The sequence below is a fragment of the Sus scrofa genome, chromosome 15, assembly GCF_054392235.1.
Source record: "Sus scrofa isolate SSC_HxYL_T2T_F1_AM1 chromosome 15, Sscrofa_HxYL_maternal_Yorkshire_Landrace_v2.0, whole genome shotgun sequence".
Classification (NCBI taxonomy): Eukaryota; Metazoa; Chordata; class Mammalia; order Artiodactyla; family Suidae; genus Sus; species Sus scrofa.
The window spans coordinates 50003961-50020186 of record NC_139397.1 but is presented as its reverse complement, the minus strand read 5'-3'; the positions used below and the strand labels follow the sequence as shown (position 1 = coordinate 50020186).

Here is a 16226-nt window from a genome sequence, read left to right as displayed (position 1 = left end):
TCCATATGCCGCAGCAGCGGCCCAAGAAATGGCAAAAAGACAAATAAAATAAAATAAAATAAAATAAAATAAAATAAAATAAAATATTTCATATCCACGTTAAAAAATAAAAGAAACAAGTGAAATTTATTTTAAGGTTATATTTTATTTAATGTAATATATTTAAATATTATCATTCATATAGTCAATATAAAAATGATGAATAACATATTTCACATTATTTTTGTGTGACTCTGTCAAAAGTCTGTTGTGTGTTTTACACTTACCACATTTCACCTTTCAGAAAAGCCTCAGTTCCAATGGTCCTGAAACTCAGGTGACTCTTTGGCTGCCTAGCTCCAGCTCCTTGTCTCGTTTCATTTTTGTTGTGATGGTTTTTAAATTAGTGTGGAAGTCACTTTCAGGGATTCACTGCATACGTTTACTTACAATCTCGTTAACAAACATATATTTCTTGTAGTACTGACCTTGGCCTCCAAGGTATAATACACTTACGGTCCTGAGTGTAATGATCGCTGTGTGCACACCAAACGCTTCCTCGTCAGTTAAAGAAAGATAATGGAGCTGAGAATTGACACTAATATCATTAAATTGGTCTCAAATAAGTTAATACCTGTGTGAATAAGCATAAGAAAGATATTTCACTGTATCGTTTTCCTGCACATTTCCTGAAAGACAACAATACACACTGTATATAATAGGAATAATGCTTTTTGTTCATGATAATTCCTCGCTAATGTGACAGATCTTAATTTAATACTCTTTCCATAACTTGGTTTGCCCACATGCTTTCCCCAGATTGAATCATTTTCCTCACAGCATTCACAATGTATTAGCGTATATTTAAAAAATGTGCACAAATAAAAAGAAGACTAAATGTTACTGTAAGACCAAGATATTTATAAAATAATATTTTGGTATATTTCCTATCATTTTTTTCTATTTTTTTCTATATATATGATAATTCTAGGAATAAGAATATCACTCCTGCTTCTCAGTAATATAAGGCTAAATAAAGAGGACATTGAAAAATTTTGGAAGGTGATGGCTGCTTATGGCCTCAATGGTGATGATGGTTTTGATATGAAGTGTATACTTACCCCAATCTCATTAAGGTATACATTAAATAGATACATCTCTTTACATGTCAATCATGCCTCAATAAAGTAGTTTAGGTATATATTTTAAACTTCTTTAAATATGTGTGTGTGTGTGTGTGTATGGAATAGCTAAAGCATGTTTAAACAAAACATTTTATTTAGTGGGAAATTAATGCGCTTCGGTTCTTACAGAGTTTCATTTATTGCTCAGTAACAACTCAGGCGTTTAGGGAATATCATTCACCTTTTCAGCCATGGAGCTATCACAAACTAAGCTGGGAATTTCAGTCTCACTTGCTTACAAGTCCTCCATTTAGACTTTTTTTTTTTTTTTTTTTTTAGGGATTTTTTTTCTTTTTTTTTAAAGTTTTAATTACGTATAGTTGATTTACAAGGTTGTGATAATTTCTGATCTTCAACAAAGTGGTTCAGTTATCCACAGGCACACATCCCTTCTCTTTCAGATTCCTTTCCCACGTAGATTATCCCAGAATACTGGGTAGCCACCTTGGCCAACCATTCCATATACCTCACTGCCATTCAGCTTTGTTTTGCGTTCACTAGGAAACCAGCCCAGAAGCATATCAAGAATTGGAAAGTAGGAGTTCCCTTGTGGCACAGTAGGTTAAAGGTCTGATATTGTCACTGCTGTAACTCTGGTCATTGCTGTGACTTGGGTTCAATCCCTGGTCTAGGAACTTCCACATGCCATGGGAAAGGTCAAAAAAGAAGAAGAAGAAATAGAAAGTTTATCTTCATATGCACATCAAGGACAATTGTGTTTGCCATTCATTTACCTATAAAAAATACCCTAAATAAAATCAATGTAAGGCTAGATAATTATTCAATGTTTTGAAGTGGTCAATGTTACACTGAGTGAATCTCACATTATGGCATTTCCTCCCCCAGTTGTGTAGGTGAGCTGTTAAGGTCCTCAGCTGTCCTTTATGCCCCACAGATACCATGGCTATGATGCTTCCTGGGGCTTGTCCCCCTGAGGCCAGATGGCTTCCTGAGTCAGCATCTAGAGCAGGTGTTCCAGAGACTTTAGATTCTTGCTTCTGGTCCAGTCAAATCTGAATAATTATGCTCAGATCCAAAAGTCCCAGCCTCCACCTGCTTCATGGTTCAGCTCTTCCTTCAGATCAACCCTACCTCCCTCTTTTATAGGTGTGCTTCTCAGGGCAGGACTAGATAATTCTCCTGCAGGTAAACTCCAGCTCCACATCTGCTCCCAGGGAACCTGACCCAAAGTCATGTCACAAATTTAACACTATTAATTTTAATTTAACACTGTTAATTGGTACGCCCTTCATTTCTTCCATTGAAATCTTCCGTGTCATCAAAGATTTTGCTTTCTCACTACTTCCTTCCAGGAGCCACTACCACCAGCATGGGGTCTCTTCCTTCAAAGAAATCCTGGCTGTCTTAGGCCTCTACAGCAGCTCTGAACCACCTGGTTCCACCAAGTACATACCCCTGTCCATTTTCTCAGGATCTGATGCAACTTAAAGCAAAAACTCATAATAAATAGAGGCAAATTAATTTAAAAAATAAAAGGAGCCTAAAAGATCAGGGTCTGGGAAATATGCATAAGAATCAAAAGGCCTATAGTGGTCAGAAAGTCCAAACTGCCAGTTATAAGATAAATAAGTCTGAAGGTGTAATGCACAGCATAGTGGCTATAGTTAGCAATACTCTACTGTATATTTGAAAATTGTTTAGGGAAAAATTTTTAAAAGTTCTCAACAAAAGGGAAAAAAAGGCAAGCTTGGAAATAGCTTAAAAATATATCTTCCATCAAGGCAGAAAAGAACAACATAGAAGCCAAGTAACTTTTATCATCAGAAGAAAAAATCCAGAAAGCTAACATCTCAGTTCCTCAATGTGAGCAAATATTTCCTTTGCTTGTTTCTTTTTATTTTATATAACTGGGGTATAGCTGACTTACAGTGTTGTATTAGTTTCAGGTGTATAGCAAAGTGAGTCAGTTATACATATATCCATTCTTTTTTACCATACAGATTGTTACAGAACATTGAGTAGAACTCCCTGTGCTATGCAGTAGGTCTTTGTTAGTTATCTATATTATATATAGTAGCATATATGTGTTAATCCCATCCTCCTAATTTATCCCTTCCCTCCATTGTTTCCCCACTGTTAACCCTAAGTTTTATTTTGAAATCTGTGAGGTTTTTTTTGTTTGTTTTATAAACGAATGCTTTTGTATCATTTTTATTAGATTCCATATATAAGTGATATCATGTGATATTTGTCTTTCTTTGTCTGACTTACTTCACTTAGTATGTTAATCTCTAGTTGCATCATTGTTGCTGCAAATGGCAATGTTTCATTGTTTTTAATGGCTGAGTAGCAATCCCATTGTGTATATGTACCACACTTTTTCATCCATCCATTCCTCTGTTGATGGACATTTTGGTTGCTTCCACATCTTGGCTGTTGTAAATAGTTCTGCAACAATCTTTGGCTTCGTTCTGACAGAAATATCTCACCTGAGGCTTTAAGTAGCACTGAGAAAGGGAAAGAAAAAACTATCCTCAAGGATATTTGTGCAGTAAACCCTGTTTCATTTCATGTGGCTTTTTATGAAAATGTTAAGCTCTGTTCTTAATCTCATGATTGCCACTTACTATACACCCTGCTGTGGTGCTCACCATCTCTTCATGTTCCTCAGATGCCATCATTCTTAATTTATGATCATCATATATGCCAAACAGCTTTTGATGTATAGTAAATGATTTCTAGGGCTGCGTTAGTGCCTACCTAGCCAACAGGAGAAATTCAGTGAGTGGTAGTTATTACTGTAATTAATTTTATGGTTAATCCTATGGATTAATATAGTTGATTTTGTTTGTTTGTTCAACCTGTCATTTTGCAATAAGTTGAATGGAAAACAATTACAGCGGTTTTCTGGGAGAAGATCCTGAATTAAAAACACTACACTGATGTTAATAAGCAATCTAGTCATGCATGAACAATAGGAATCCAACCCTGTCCATCTGGTCTCACTCCTGGTATCATTTCAGCCTGCTCTCTGTCCCACAGAGCCTGTGGCCTTCTCCCTTTCCTTGTGTTAGTTTATCACACCACATTTATTTGTGCATAGTGTGTACGAATAAGCCACCAACAAAATCTGCATTTATTCTGTGCTTCCATTCTGTCCATACCAGCTCATGTGTTTGAAGGGATCTGTTGTTGTAGTTTGAATTCAGCATGTGAAGCTATTTTTAACTGAGAGTCTGATTCTGATGATCAAGTCTGCCTTCAAACAGAGAACAGAGGTCCATGACTTTCTTAATCACCATGCCTTGTCTGGTCTAAGTTTCCCCATCATCCAGTAGACACTGAGAATGCAGACCTAATCTGTATTAGGTGATTCCCAGGAGGCTGAGCTTTCTTTGGCCTGTCTTCTAACTCTATAAGAAATATGGAGCCATATGGTAAAAATAAGAAATTGACTCTTGGCTTCTATTTTTCTGGACCTCTTGGGTTGACTGACTCAGAACTGGAGTACAAGTCTTAATGATCCAGAGAAAAGATATATATGCAAAAAGTAAGTATAAAATGTAGGGTACATTTGAGTCAATATCATCTATATCTCACTGGAGTGAACTGGGTTCATAATAGGCATGAATGGATAAAAGGCAATATTTACATTTATAGTTAACTTTATTTTCTCCAGAAGTATATTTTTAGATCTAGAAATTTGGAACTCCACAGTTTGTCATTACATTTTGCCATTCTGATAGGGCAAATCCAGAGCCAGTGAATATTTATAAATATATCACCAGAAGTTCCCACTCTAGCTCAGGATGTTATGAACCCAACTAGTATCCATAAGGATTTGGGTATGATCCCTGGCCTTGCTCAGTGGATTAAGGATTTGGCATTGCTGTGAGTCGTGGTATAGGTTGCAGACTGGATTAGATCCACATTGATGTGGCTGTGGTGTAGGCCAGCTCAGATTTGACCCCTAGCCTGGGAACTTCCATATGGTATGAGTGCAGCCCTAAGAAAAAATGAAAAAAAAAAACCTCACCAAAAACAAATAAATATATGAGTCGTATGCTTGAATTGATGAGTTAAGATTTCTCTGGAAATCTTAGACATTTATGTTTGGTCAATTTTATACCTGGAAGATATGACTCTCTACTTAGCTATTTTCCATGTAACCTAATACATAATTGTACTGCTCAAATATTATGTTAATATTAAATATATCACCAATTTTTAAGAAATATGCTTGCAGTTACTGAATTGCTTGGTAAAGGTGAATCAATAAAGAAAAATCTGCACACTATGTATTCCTATTAAACACAATTGTGTTTTTCTAAACACATGTAAAAGACAAGTCCTTAGTTTCCAATAAATAAGTGATTTAGCATTCAGATTTGTTTATTACTTCATCAACTAACACAGCAAAATTGAGTTTTTCCAAGTATGAACAATGGGAGCCATCAAAAGTTTGATTAAATTAATAATGTATGAGATCAGTGTTTTAGGTAGGTAATATGGTGTAGAGTTCCCTGGGAAGTACATTCTAAAGGCTGTGAGGTCACTCATGATGAGTTTGTCACCTTGGTCCAGGTTGATGTGGCTTACTCTAGGGGTGACTTCATCTTAGTGTAAGAGGGTACTACGAACAGGATAGATGACAAAGACATTTTGAAGGAAGATTCAAAAGTATGTAAGGTATAATTGTACATAAAAAATACAGAGCAAGAATCAAAATGCTCTGAAACTTTAACTGCAGATAATTGGAAAAAAAAAGTAATACCAATGACATACTTGAGTGGATGACAGTAAATTAACTTCTAGAGCTGTTAATTCTAAGTGACAGTAGAATATCCAAAAGTCCTATCCAGCAGGAAATCAGGACAGGTGTTAAAAACAGAGCTGAGAGGAGGAAACATCAATTTCAATGCTCATCAAACAAATGTGATAGTTGAAGTCTACAGAACCAAGTTCTCCAGGGAAATGCAGAACTTTAAGACCTATCCTTAATTAGAACACAGAGAAAGAAATAATACCCACAAAGGAAAAGTCAACCCAATAGAATGCCTTGTGATATAAAGAAAGGGTATAGAAATTTAAGGCAATGTCACAAGGCAAGTAGTATAAAGAATGAGGACTCAGGAAATGCTGTCCTGACAAAAAGATATAGTTACCAGAGATTTGCTCAGTGGTTTTGAAGCTTTTCATTTAAATTTTTGTGTATACTATGTGGATTTTAATTTTGTATCTGTATTTAGGGGTCTATTTATTTGATGTGACCCATTGGAATATGACATGAAGGAGACTAAAAGGCCACGAAGGATGGGTGGCATCCATGCAAGAGCAGAGTTAGAGGTTGGACCTTGGCCATGTTCTGCTTTCTTCATTGGATAGGAATTCTTCTGGCAATTTTTTCTCCTTGCTAAGACTCAAGTCCTTCCTGAAAAGGAAAACCATAGACCCTGACTTTCAGAATCTTGGTGATGAGTAATATGCATGCAATGTTGGTTCCTAGACTGCACTCTGTCAAAAATGGCTGTGTTTTTTGGCTACCACTTGGCATAAATATTGAATAGAGCATAATATTCATATTTAACATTTCTAAAGATGGCTAGCCATATATCTATTTTTTCTCATGTTATTTCCAAGTCAACCACTCTCAAAGAAAATTTTAAGGTGGATAGACTATCTTTACTCTGCTTATGACTGTATCTACACTCCTTTGCTTTTTTTTGGCCATATCTGCAGCATGTGACAGTGCTGGATCCTTACCCTTCCGGACCATGAGGGAACTCCCCCTTTGCTTTTCTTGATTAAAAAGATCAATCAAAACATGTATTAAGCATGTCTCATGTGCTAGCAGCAGGTGAATAGAATAAATACCGACCACCATCATCATGCTTAGAAGAGGTAAAGGAATATAATTCTGTTATTATAATGCAAAAAGATAACAGAACACAGTATTCTTGGCTACAGGAGAATGCATTGTGGAAGGGGGTAGGATTTCATCATTAGAAAGGAAGTTAGTTACATTTGGGTTATGTTTAAGGGAATTAGCCATTAAGGGACCAAAAGATCAACAGAAAACAGGCAGAATCAGGCAGATGGCAGCATGTTGTGCCAGAATAGTACTATTAGATGTGAGAGCCATGGTGTCAATGATGAGAAGTAATGTAAGGAAGGTGATTATGGATCATACAGATTATAGATTGAAGGCCTGGCATGACTGGTAAGAAATGTGGGCTTAGAGAGAATGAGAACGTGAACCAGTTGTGTTTTTATTTTTTATTAAAGTTTTGGTTTTTAAAAAATTTTTATTAAAGTATAGTTGATTTTCAATGTTCTTTCAATTTCTCCTGCAGTGAATTGACCCAGTCATACATACATATACATTCTTTTCCTCATATTATCTTCCATCATGTTCTACTCTAGGAAACTGGACATAGATCCCTATGTTATACTGCATTGCCTATCCATTCTAAATGTAATAGTTTGCATCCACTAACCCCAAACTTCCAGTCCATCCCACTCCTTTCTCCCTTTCCTCAGCAACCACAAGTCTGCTCTGAATGTCAATGGTCTGTTTCTGTTTTGTAGATAGGTTCATCTGTGACATAATTTATATTCCACATATAAGTGATATCATATGGTATTTGTCTTTCTCTTTCTGACTTACTTCATTAGATTAAGAATCTCCAGCTGCATCCATTTTGCTGCAAATGGCATATTTTTGTCACTTTTTATGGCTGAGTAGTATTCCATTGTATATATATGTACCACATCTTTTTGATCCATTCATCTGTTGATGGACATTTAGGTTGTTTCCATGTTTTGACTATTGTGAATAGTGCTGCAATGAACATAAGGGTGCATATATCTTTTGGAGTGAGTGTTTTGTCCTGGTATATGGCCAGGATTATTTTTACTGCAGGCAGTGATGTACTATAATGGTTTTACCAGCTGCCTAGGGCTGCCTGAGGATATCAGTGCTATAGATTGAATGTCTGTGTCTCCTCAACATTTGTATGTTGAATCATATACCCAGGGTATTGATGTTGGGAGATGGGGCCCCAGCAGGTAATGAATTGATGAGGATGGAGTCCTCATGAATGGGATTAGTAACCTGATAAAAGACCCACCATATAAATACCAGGTCCACCTGTGCTATGTGAGGACACAGTGAAAAGACCATCTATGAACCAAGAAGTAAGCCCTTACCAGGCCCCAAATCTGCAGACACCTTGATCTTGAACTTTCAGGCTCCAGAAGTGGGAGAAATAAATTTCTCTTATTTATAAGCCATTCAGTTCCTGCTACTTAGGTATGGAAGCCTGAACACACTGAGACACTCAGTATGGAAGAAAAATCAGCAAAGAGGGAGAGTGGACAGACAGAAGGACAGACAGAGGTCCTCTAAGAGCAATACAATGCGGTGGGCTGTTTAAACCCTTTCTATCCTTGTCATTTTAATGAAAGGCAAAATTCCCCATGGTCCTCCACCATGTAAGGTAAACTTTCTTTTATGAATCAGTCTAGTATAGCAGGGAAGAATATGCCATCGCTATCATCATGCATACCTGGGTTAATCCTGTGTCCATCACTTAGTAGCTGTGTGGTCTCAAGCAGGCTACTTAACCTCCCTGAGCTTCACTCTTGTTATCCATAAAATGGTCACAAAATTAGCACCTGTGTGTTAAGGGTGCTATGAGGATTAATGAGATAAAGCAATCCATCTTGCCTCTCATTACACACTCAATGAATATTATCTATCATTACATACCAAACCACCTATCACTGTATTTAAAAACAGAGTCTTTACTTTAGTTATGCCTTCAGCATTGTTACCCTTCTGGCAATCCCTCTGCCAATTTCAGTCCTGGAAGAAGGGACCAGGGATTTTAGGGTAGGATTACAGCAGAGGTACTTGTGCTGTTCTTTTTTATCCTCAAGCCCTATTCCCAGGACTTCATCTTGTGATGCTTTCTCTATACCCTGACACCCTCTCTCCTATTTAGCCTGTAGTGTCTCACCTCTGTTCTTCCAAGAAGGGAACCCAAGAAGCACATCCCTCCTAATCTTGCAGGTAGAACTTCTCCCTGTGCAGAGCAATTCCATTTTACCATCAGAGTTTATCTCTCAGAGAGAAAACATAGCAAATCAATTTTTTCCTCTCTCGATTCCTCCCTTTCTTGTTTCTAGAATTGCACTCATGCATTTAATTCACTTTGGTTTCACTTTGTGCATCTGGGCACCGGGGTTTTAACTTTGAGTTGCAAATAGATATTCACATTTTCACTCTTATACTCAAAGGCACCAAGCAAAGACCGCCTTCATTACCTAAGGTAGTACACAAAGTTTTATGAAACAATCAGTCACACGTTCAGTCAATAACTATGACCTTAGAGAAATGCATAGCTTTTGTTTTGCCTGTTTTTCAAGAGAATAAAAAAGGTCATGCACAGAGAAATACATAAAGCAATAACATCAAGCAAGGTGAAAAGGGGGTTATTTTAAATGGTCATAAATGAAATTGTACAGGCAAGACCCATCCAGACTAATATGCAGAGAGAAAAATATTGAAGATATGATAGGGTCGATTATGGTAGAGTAAAAAGTACAATGAACAAAGATCATGAAGACACAAGTTGATTCACCTTGACAAATTGCACAAAATGAGAATGCCATTTTTTTAATTTTTAGAAGTAGTAAAATATGTAATTCTTCTCTGTTTCTCAGAGACACTATAGAGAACTAAAAAGAATCTGTGTTGAATATATAGACACACACATGTAATACATATACATGCATATATATGTATAAACAAGTAGCCAAATATCTTATAGTTTAAAGAATATTACATACAGGTACAGACTCAGATTTTAATACATCTTGATTTTTAAAATTATTTCTTCTTATTATTAATTATTATTTTTATTATTAAAATAAAATTTTAAATTAAAATTAAGTTAGTAAATTAGTATTTTGAATTATCAAACTGGGATTGTGAAACTCTTGATACTGACATGTTCCAAGAACACATCACTTATTCATTGTACAGGTACACTGGCACATCCCTGGATAAACAGCCATGATCTTAGAGGTCTAGATAAAAGAAAACTCAAATAAACCTTTGTGCAACCACAGGTTATCAGGTGCTAATGATTCTTAGATTTTGCTTCCCAAAAGAGTTTTAAGTTTATTTCCATGGCAAAACGCTGGTATTCTAAACACCTGTATGTATGAATTATTCACTCTATCAAGAACTATTTGATAAAGTTGCTGAGCATTTTAAGAGGCTTTTATGTTTAACCCCAGATTTTATTGTACTTTAATATTGAACTAGGAATAACCTTGGAATAATCCCATGGTGAAATTTCTAAAATACTCTAGGACATTCCCTCCAAAAATAGATGATATTCAACCCCTTACCTTATTTAATAGAAAAGTCTTCATATTTATTAATATTCTTCTAATGCACAGTAATTAATAAATTTTCCATTTAATTATAACCTACAGTGATGTGAATTTTGAAAGCAAACCAGTTGAAACTCTCTCAATGTACACAGTTTTAGGGTCTGAACTGGTGCCCTGTGGCAAAAACAAAATTAACGTCAATATCTTATAACTTATGAGAAGAACTGTACTGAGTTGAGGAAGATGAATTACATCCCACTGTCAGCAGGAGATGCCTTCAAAGTATCAGGATCAGAGCTTTCCTGAATAACTGTCCTACAGGGATGTATGCCCTTATACCTGTTCAAGATGGTGATGATGTCTGTCTTAGCCTTTTCAATAATTCAGCAAAAGTAAAATTACTTTTCATAAAAAGTGCATTTTATTTTATTCACATCATTTTGAATAACTCTAATTCAGGTATAGGATATGCAGTTTGTATACACCTGGATATTAGACTAAATAGGAACAGACCAATGGAACAGAATAGAGAATCTGGAAATAAACCCTGACACCTATGGTCAATTAATCTTTGACAAGGGAGGCAAGAACATAAAATGGGAAAAAGAAAGTCTGTTCAACAAGCATTGCTGGGAAACCTGGATAGCTGCATGCAAAGCAATGAAACTAGAACACACCCTCACACCATGCACAAAAATAAACTCCAAATGGCTGAAAGACTTAAATATACGACAGGACACCATCAAACTCCTAGAAGAAAACATAGGCAAAATACTCTCTGACATCAACATCATGAATATTTTCTCAGGTCAGTCTCCCAAAGCAATAGAAATTAGAGCAAAAATAAACCCATGGGACCTCATCAAACTGAAAAGCTGTTGCACAGCAAAGGAAACCCAAAAGAAAACAAAAAGACAACTTACAGAATGGGAGCAAATAGTTTCAAATGATGCAACTGACAAGGGCTTAATCTCTAGAATATATAAACAACTTATACAACCCAACAGCAAAAAAACCAATCAATCAATGGAAAAATGGGCAAAAGACCTGCATAGACATTTCTCCAAAGAAGATATACAGATGGCCAACAAACACATGAAAAAATGCTCAACATCACTGACTATAAGAGAAATGCAAATCAAAACTACCATGAGATATCACCTCACACCAGTCAGAATGGCCATCATTAATAAATCCACAAATACCAAGTGCTGGAGAGGGTGTGGAGAAAAGGGAACCCTCCTGCACTGCTGGTGGGAATGTAAACTGGTACAGCCACTATGGAGAACAGTTTGGAGATACCTTAGAAATCTATACATGGAACTTCCATATGACCCTGCAATCCCACTCTTGGGCATCTATCCGGACAAAACTCTACTTAAAAGAGACACGTGCACCCGCATGTTCATTGCAGCACTATTGACAATAGCCAGGACATGGAAACAACCCAAATGTCCATCGACAGATGATTGGATTTGGAAGAGGTGGTATATATACACAATGGAATACTACTCAGCCATAAAAAAGAATGACGTAATGCCATTTGCAGCAACATGGATGGAACTAGGGAATCTCATCCTGAGTGAAATGAGCCAGAAAGACAAAGACAAATACCATATGCTATCACTTATAACTGGAATCTAATATCCAGCACAAATGAACATCTCCTCAGAAAAGAAAATCATGGACTTGGAGAAGAGACTTGTGGCTGCCTGATGGGAGGGGGAGGGAGTGGGAGGGTTCGGGAGCTTGGGCTTATCAGACACAACTTAGAATAGATTTACAAGGAGATCCTGCTGAATAACATTGAGAACTTTGTCTAGATACTCATGTTGCAACAGAAGAAAGGGTGGGGGAATAAATGTAATTGTAACGTATACATGTAAGGATAACCTGACCCCCTTGCTGTGCAGTGGGAAAATAAAAAAAAATTATTAAAAAAATAGGAATATTAAATTCCTGAGACATTCTAGCTAACAAATAATTTAAGGTGAGACCACTGATTTTCCCCACTGAGCCCTCTCAGGTCTATAAATTAATGATATTACGGTCTTCTCCCTGAAAAACATGTCATCAATGTCAGTAACAATGAAAGGTAATCAGAAGCAGAAAGTGACATGAAGCCAGCCATATTCCTTACATTTTTCAGACTTGTTTGGGTTGTGAATGTTATGTTTCATTAGAAGGTAAAATGCTACTTAGTTTCAGATTCTAAAACTATGGAAAGAAATGGAAATCTGAGTTCCCGTTGTGGTACAGCAGAAATGAATCCAACTAGGAACCAATCCCTGGCCTTGCTCGGTGGGTTGAGGACCTGGCATTGCCATGAGCTGTAGTGTAGGTTGCAGGTATGGCTCAGATCTAATGTTTCTGTGGCTTTGGTGTAGGCCAGCAGCTGTATCTCTAATTGGACCTCAGCCTGGGAATCTCCATATGCTGCAGATGTGGCCCTAAAAAGCAAAAAAACAAAAACAAAAACAAACAACCAAAGCAAAACAAAAAACAACGATAATGTTAACAATGACAAACACTTGAAGGTGTCATGTAGGTGAAAGAACTTGTAGCTGAATGGTGAAAGAACTCCAATAAAAAAGAAAAGAAAAGAAAAAAAAGAAACAGAAATCTAGGCATCTTTATACCAGGTAGTTCTTTTATACCTATGTGCCACCTCTGCCATTTACAACAGTTAACTAACGTGTTTCTGTTCCACATGTTTGAGGACCATACTTAATCTGCTTTTCATGCCTCAACTCACCTGGAGATTATCCATAAACTACAGGCAAGCCACCTTGGTATTTTTTCTTTTCTTTTCTTTTTTTTCTTTTCTTTTCTTTTCTTTTTCTCTTCTCGTATCTTCTCTTCTATTCTCTTCTCTCTCTCTCTATTTCTTTTTTTTTTCATTTTTGGGTGTACAGTGGCATATGGAGTTCCTGGGCCAGGTATCAGATCCTAGCTGCAGTCATGACCTAAGCCACAGGTGCAGCAACGCTGGACTCTTAACCCATCATGCTGGGCTGGGAATGGAACCTGCGATACAGTCCTCCCAAGATGCTGCCAATTCTGCTGAACCACAGCAGGGAACTCCCTGTCTTGGTATTTTCTAATCTAAGAACACAAGTTTCCATACAGGGACATACCCATTCAAGATGATGGGTGCTACCTTCGTGCCTATAAATTGTGACTTTTCCTTGTTCTCTGCTTCTTAAGTTGTTTTGGTAATTATTTGAGCTATGTTTTCTTGTTTCCACCAAAGAGAAAGCAATGTCGAGTATCTTACTCACGTGAGAATGTGACTCAGTAGAACAAGGTGGTGGTGGTTCTGTTCTGCGGCTGCGGCTCCATTCCCTGGGTACCATGGACAGGGACAGGACCCGGCTGATGGTGATTTTACTCAGGCTCCTATCTAAAGGTTGGGAGATGAATAACTTAGTGAAAAAAAGGTATCAGCAGAGGCAGTGTATGGCATGGCAACTAGAAAGCAGAACATATGGTAGGTTCAGCAAGAAATTGCTTGTTTGTCATTGATTATTCTTTTCTCAGCGCAACAGCAAATTTCCTGGTGTGTGTTATGACAGAATAAACCTGAACACTCAATGAATGGAGACATTTACAAATGATGTTCTGGCTGGGTTCGAATGCTATTTATTAGCCTTTGTCTCAGCCTTTTGAACAGCATTCCATGTGCTTGGGCCACAGAACCCTGGCATCTCATTCATCTGGAGGCCAGGGTGACAGTGGGTGGAAAAGCATGGTGTATCACGACGCATGCAAAATAAATAGCTGAGTGCAGAGAGAAAGGACAGGGATGATGCTGACTGTGGAAGAAATTTCTCATAAAAACACAATATTCAGACTACAACGAAGAAGCTAGTCACCAGAGTAGGCTCATAAACCAAAACATATGTAAATGTGGAGTCATTTGCTTTGAGTTGTAAGATATTTCTCTACCTAGGAGGGTAAATGCCTTTCTTCTCTGCTCACCATTTAACATACTATGTATTTTTCCTATTTATCTTGGGAGTTTGCCATCTCCCCCAGAAAGACTTTATCCTAGAATGTTAACCAGCATATAGAAGGCACTCGATAAATGTTCATGAAATGAGTAAATAAATGAGTGAGTGAATGAACAGAGGATGTTCTGTTTCTATAGAAAAACAGGGATTCCCTGTTTTCAGTGCTGTTTATGAAGAGCGCATATCCTCATTTAACACTTAGTTAAAGGCAGGTGTTATCCAAGAGGGAAAATTTTAAAAAAGGGGGGGCATCCTTCTTCTCTCCCTCTGAGAAAAGATGGGCTGCAGCTTCCCAATGTTTTGGAGCAGCAACAGGGGCACATGCTGCTCTCAGGACTGTGTTCCACCTGTTGTGATGGAGATTTTGCCAGCCCCAGATGGAGTGTGGTCAGTTCCAGGATGGAGGCTAACCCCAGTTGCTTCTAAGGGATGGGTCTCACCAGTTCCCTGCTTGACAGGTTATGATGGATTCTCACTCCCTCGGATTGTGATGAAGCTTGATTCATCAGCCTCATCACACTAGAACTTCCCAGCAACCACAAGCCACTTTTTTGACTAGTAGATGATCATCCTTTCTGATGGACAGTAATCATTTGATGTTATCATGCCACCTAAATGAATGACCTTAGTGCCCCCTGAAATTCCCTCTCTCAACCCCTCAGAGTGGGAACACCCATTTGCCCCAGCAACTTGCAGAAAGTGCTCAAGAGCAGATCAACAAATGGACTGGAGACAGTGGGCTCTTCATAAGACTCTGCAATGCTTCTGGTGGGTTTGAGGATTATTCCAGCAGGAGTGTGATGGACGAGATGCTTGAGCCCTGGAGTCAATCTCATTACCTCATTCTCACTAGGCAAGTCTTTCACTTGCATTGATAAGAAAAATGGGTCTCTAAAATGCCCTCATCTTTGATGAGGAAGACACAAATCCATCACTCCTGGAAGAGCCCGACATTGTGGTGTGCAAGTATTGTCTGATTCCTGTGGAGAAATGCTGCATTTGCCTTCAGAGGAGACTTGAGGGATAATGAAAGCCCTTATCACTTACAAATAAAACCCCAAGTCCCTTCCAAAGCACTTGCAGCCTCTATTTTTAGCCACTTCTTTGTGAAAAGGCAGCAGTACCCAAGACCAGCTGTAATCATGACACCTGGAGGGAAGGCTACTCCCACTGGAATATGTCAGTTACACCTTTCAGGTGATTTAGCTGAGAAGCCTAATGTTCAAAATCACCCAAGTTCTTTGTCTGGATTCCATCCTGCTTTGGATATGAAAGTGCATAACCTAGAAAACTGGGCTCAAAAAGAGGTTAACTTAACAGTAGAAAAAAGACCTTGGGAGTCCCCGGGTCTCTGGTGGGAAGTGGTGATAGTAACAAAGTTCTACTAGTGAAAATAACTTGTTAATACAGTATTTAGCATCTACAAGATTATTTTACACAAACTCTATTTTGGTTCTTTGACAGTAATGCCAGGTGGACAGTGGAGATGTTACTTATTACCCCCCCTTCTACAGACAAGGAAACTGCCACTCAAGGAGGTTAGACTGATTTGACTCCATGGAAGGGGGTGCTGAGTGTGTATTTTTCTAGCTGGAAGATGCTCCATGCAGGAGGTTTTAATTTTCTTGGAATCTTCTTCATTCATCAGGCGTAGTATCTCACTTTGCTTACAGTTGGTGTTTGA

At 37.8% G+C, this 16226-nt stretch overlaps 1 protein-coding gene across 2 annotated transcripts in view; it reads left to right on the top strand.

The window, feature by feature from the left end:
• CSMD1 (CUB and Sushi multiple domains 1) overlaps positions 1-16226 on the top strand; it is a 1878204-nt gene that overhangs the window by 235768 nt on the left and 1626210 nt on the right. The window lies entirely within an intron of this gene.